This window comes from Penaeus monodon, chromosome 2 (genome assembly GCF_015228065.2).
Source record: "Penaeus monodon isolate SGIC_2016 chromosome 2, NSTDA_Pmon_1, whole genome shotgun sequence".
Taxonomy (NCBI): domain Eukaryota; kingdom Metazoa; phylum Arthropoda; class Malacostraca; order Decapoda; family Penaeidae; genus Penaeus; species Penaeus monodon.
In genome coordinates, this window is record NC_051387.1 from 4,165,240 (window position 1) to 4,170,239 (window position 5,000).

Consider the following 5,000-nt stretch of genomic DNA (forward strand, 5'->3'; position numbering starts at 1 on the left):
TGTTTCATAGACAGGCATTTTCGATGTAGAAAAGTTATTTTAACCCAAAGTCTCTGGGAAAATGTTGTGTTCACTGTAGTATTGTTTCGTGAAATGTCTCTGCACAGATATGGCTGAGCAAGTGCTTAGCCACAAAGGAGTCAATTAGTAAACCTTGAGACCTTACCTGATTTCACCTTTCCTCGAGTCTGTGGGAAAAACATGTTTTTTTTTCACTAATGCTGTCAATATCAATCCTGTTATTTCTATTATAGGCATTATAATTATTATAGTCTTATTGACATTAGCAAGAACTATATGAGAAACCAGAAATTATTTTTGGAAGTCAAGGAAGAGGGTAATCAGGTGAGACAGGTAGGCTCATTGGCAATTTAGCACTTATGGAGCCATCTATGTGTAAAAACAATTAATTAAACTCACAGTGAGTTTGGCATGTATGTACGTGCCTTCCCCGGTGGCTTGGGGTTGAGTTAATTTCTTTTCTTGTGTGTAAATATGCATAAAAATAATATCTCGTCCTATTTTTCACTACTATAATGCTCGAGGAATTAGTTAGTAATTTGCTGTGACGTTTAGCGTACATTTTTATTTTCTGAAGTTTGTCCGAAAAATAATGTGCTTTCAGTAGTGTCTTACGAATTTTTCGCAACTTTTTAATGTAATTTCTGAAGACATTCTCGGAAGAAAATATCACACAAATAGTTTGTAAATACTTGAATTGAAAATATTCTAAAGTATTACGTGTTCCTAATTTGCATAGTAAATACTTACACATGTCTTATCTTTATTTTTCTAGAAGTCATTCACAGACTTTAAATATTCAGTATTTTTGACTCAAGAGGTGACATCACTGAATGCCAGATAGTTTACCACCAAAGGAACAAAATTAAATGCAAAGTTAGCCAGAGTTAGTCAAAAACGAAACTAAAGGCATCTGTTAAAATCATCAGAATACGAGGATTAGGTCGTAGAAGAATTAATTAGATAACAAGTGAAGCGAACTAGATGCTGCTGCAGTAGGTGGTATTTCTTTTTGCCATTAATGGTCCAAAAATAAGTAAAAGCACTAAAGACAGCATGCTTTGATATGCGCAAAGTACCGGACATTCATTTCATAAGCCCTCTTCAGCAGCTGATTCAATATTACATTTGTCTGCTTGAGGGAGGCAATGTTACGTTTTCTACTTTTTTGTGAATGGACGGGAGATGCCAGAGGGTTACCAGAAAACTTATGGCAACTCGAGCACCACGTCTTATCCCTTACCTCTTGCCAGCCATTGACATTTAATGCATGAGGACAGAGATGCTGTACCTATTGACTGTAGCCACAACTCGTCACCACAATTTTTCGGAGTAAACCGGCAAAAAATGGGCCTACCAGTGAGCGTTGTTTTGTACTCTCTAGCCTGGAACAAGTTTTACTGTTCTTGCTTTTTCTTTTTGGTCATGCTTATTACCCTTTTTTTCTACTGTATTTTTATATGTGATTTCCTAAATTGTTAAACTAATACAGATCCAGACATTTTGTTATGATAGAATTTGTGCATTTGTAAGATTTTTTATATCCTTTTTTCTCTCTACAGCATCTTTAATAAATACACTTCAAAAGCCTGTATTTTCTATGCAAGTTCCACTTATGTGAAGATTGTTTTGAGTTTCTTTCTCTTTATTCTTTGTATGTCTATCTGAGAGTCTATTTCTCTTGTGCTCTCTTTCTCTCTCTCTCTCTCTCTCTCTCTCTCTCTCTCTCTCTCTCTCTCTCTCTCTCTCTCTCTCTCTCTCTCTCTCTCTCTCTCTCTCTCTCTCTTTCTTACTATCTCTCTCTCTCTCTCTTTCTTTCTTACTATCTTCTCTCTCTCTCTTTCTTTCTTACTATCTCTCTCTCTCTCTCTCTCTCTCTCTCTCTCTCTCTCTCTCTCTCTCTCTCTCTCTCTCTCTCTCTCTCTCTCTCTCTCTCTCTCTCTCTCTCTATCATTTGCCTACTTTCACACTTATGCCCAATATTTTCTTGTAAAGTTTCTGAGTATAGAGATTAACATCAAGGAAAAACAATTCTCAATGTGCCAAATTCACAATTTGTTCATTTGAAAAGAATTTATGTAAACCCAATACAGATATTTTCATGTTCAAAAATATCGAAAGTTTGATAGTTTAGGTCAAAATGAAAGAGAAATTGTATATACACATTTTTTCAATAAAACTATAGAGACAATATATGGGACCACACAATACAGTTTAAATGTGTTGGAGAACACATAAGGTACAGTTTCCATTTATTTTATCACCTTCATTGATGTTTAGGAGATGTTGTACTTACCTTCTTACTGAGAAATGGGAAAAAAAGAAAAAAAAAAAATCGGGTATTCTGTTGATTATTGCATAAATAGAACTACTTTTATCAATATTTATTTCCAATTTTATCCTTTAACAAGATGAGAAAATCATGTTTAGGAAATATTTAAACATGTTTATACATATCCACATCCACCCAAATGCCCACAAACCTCACACATTTACATAAATACAAAGAGACACCTGCTCTTTCATTCGCACACACTGCACAGACACACACATATATAACTAAGCCAGAAGCAAAACACTGAAATTATTGTATTTTCAAAACTGTTTCCACTTAAGAACAGCATTCAATAATTAAGAATTACATCCAATCACAGATATTGAATTGCTATATAAATTGATTCCCTTTTATGATATCCATTAAAGGTGCAGTAAGAGCCACAACACTAACCTTTGAAAACAATAACAAAAAAATACCACTTTATAAAATTGCTTGTGATATAAAGGCCAAACAGTGACCCACTGGATCCGGGTGATGTGCACATCTTGTCAAATTTATTTGGCTAAGGGACAGGTGATGTGAATTTCTCATCATGGAAAAAACTTTGGCCTAGGGGCAGATGGTAGGAATGTCTTGTCATGGGAAAAAAAAAAATTGGTATAGGGTGGATGATGGGAACATATCACCATGGGAAATTGTTGCCAAGCAGTGGATAACAGGGACGTCTCATCATGAGTGAACAAACCACTTGGTATGAGATTGACTCGGTAGGCTTTCAGGAAGGGGCCTGTTCGTAAGCTCAAGTAGGATTTCTACTGGTACATGAAGAAGAAATTTAGCGTCTGTCAACTGGGAGAGGGATCTCAGTGGCGCAGGGTGTATTATGGAAAATCAAATTATGAAAATATTTTAAAATAACACAAATAACACTATGTTAGGCACTGCACAGGGTGTAGTCTAAGTGGAGAGAGATTATGGAGCTCAATGAGAAGAGTCTATTATCATCTTGATTCAGAAAAAGAACAAATATAGACCTCTTAAAACAGCAAAACTGCAAAAATGCATCTTCATTAAAGGGTCTAATGACATTGCAAAGAAGAGGCAAGTAATCTCAATACTGCACTTTAGTGTCTATGTGGGCTGGGCCTATAAACCACACCCTTTGGAGAGTTACCACTTGGGTAAAACTGATGCCTAGATTTTGGTCCATGTACAAGCTGCACTGCACCCAGATCCAATGGGGTAAAAGGAAAATAAATGAGTAAAGATGGAATGGATATATGGTAATCAAAGGGGACTTCAATAAACAAACTCCTCAAAAAATTAATTTACCTCAAGAATATAATAATAATAATATTAACAATAAAATGAAAATATATGTGATGAATAAAAAAAAGAGTAGTGCTTGATTTTCTTGTAAATTTAAAGCATGAAAGTAAAAATACAAGAAAATGAAGGTCACCTGTATAATAGACAAAAAATGCAACATCACAATCATAAATGTCAACATGGCAAGTACAGATGTATGAATTATAATTAGCATGAATAGATATCACAAAAGCTGAAGAATTCATGCAAAACGAAGTGTAAATAAATCAATAAAGGGAAAAAGAACAAACCCCTCAAATATTCTGAAGCTTTTTTGCTTTACTGCTTCTCCAGGGCAGGAAGCAACTTAACAATATGTCTTCAGCATACTTTTGTTTTCCTGTTCCTCTATTCACACTAGGTGGTACCATTTACATGTACGCTGTACTATGTATGATGAAATACATAATATAATAATCATTAACTAAAATAATAATGACAAAAGTTTTAAAACAAAATTAGTTTTCATCTTTGTGTTTGTGGCTGCTGATGAGAGGAAAGCATTTTAGGCAAGGGATGAGGAATATGGTACAACAGAGGGTGAGGCCAAAGGAGACAAGGCATATGAAGACATGTGCAAAGTAGCACAGGCAGAGGAAAATCTCTTGTATCCCATAATTATTACATAGTCTGCCTTTAAATTGGAATAAAAAACTGACAACAGTAAGAAAAAGCAGAGAAAATCAACATCTAGTGTGTTTATTTTTCCTAGCATTCATTTCTATTCTTGGTTCAATACTTTTCAGACCATCTTTCCCGTGCTGCATCCAGAAAACACATGCAAAGGGAGATGAACATCCACATCCCTCATACATTCCATATATGTTCTTCATGCATGTTTTCTGCATCAGCAAAACCCATATTCTTACCAGGATGGATTACCCCTGCCTTGACCCTGACAAAAAATAAAGGCTTGACACGTTTTACCATGGAATTCCCACTATACAACCTCACCTTGCCAGGCCTTTGCTAACCTCACCTCATTCCCAGAACACAACTTTGTATGAACAAAGCCCTCAAACTACTTTCATGTGCACCAATAGTACAGCTTCCTCCTAATGCTACTGCTGTATTTCATGACCTTTTCTGTTCAATCAGATATATGCTCAGCCACCAAACTTCAACATGAACTGCAGTTTCTTTTCATTGGAAAAGTTCCTCATTATCTGTGTTCTCGAATCATTATCATACTCCCTTCTCACAGCCACTTAATGGTCTAAGCAGATCTGGGTTCCCTTTGCCTGCCTCATTACTTGCTTGTCTTTTGAGCCTCTTTTGAGTCCACTTCTTGCCTCTCTTGCATCATGTTCCTCCTTCCTTACCTTCCTGCCTC

General features: G+C 35.8%; 1 protein-coding gene across 5 annotated transcripts in view; it reads left to right on the plus strand.

The window, feature by feature from the left end:
• LOC119580288 overlaps nucleotides 1-1,608 on the plus strand; it is a 51,019-nt gene extending 49,411 nt beyond the window's left edge. For all 5 annotated transcript variants that reach the window (XM_037928375.1, XM_037928366.1, XM_037928383.1 and 2 more), the window contains exon 3: nucleotides 1-1,608. This exon is cut by the window's left edge and continues 541 nt beyond it. The gene's annotated coding sequence lies outside the window, so the exon portion shown is untranslated.
• The last annotated feature ends 3,392 nt before the right edge of the window (nucleotides 1,609-5,000 follow it).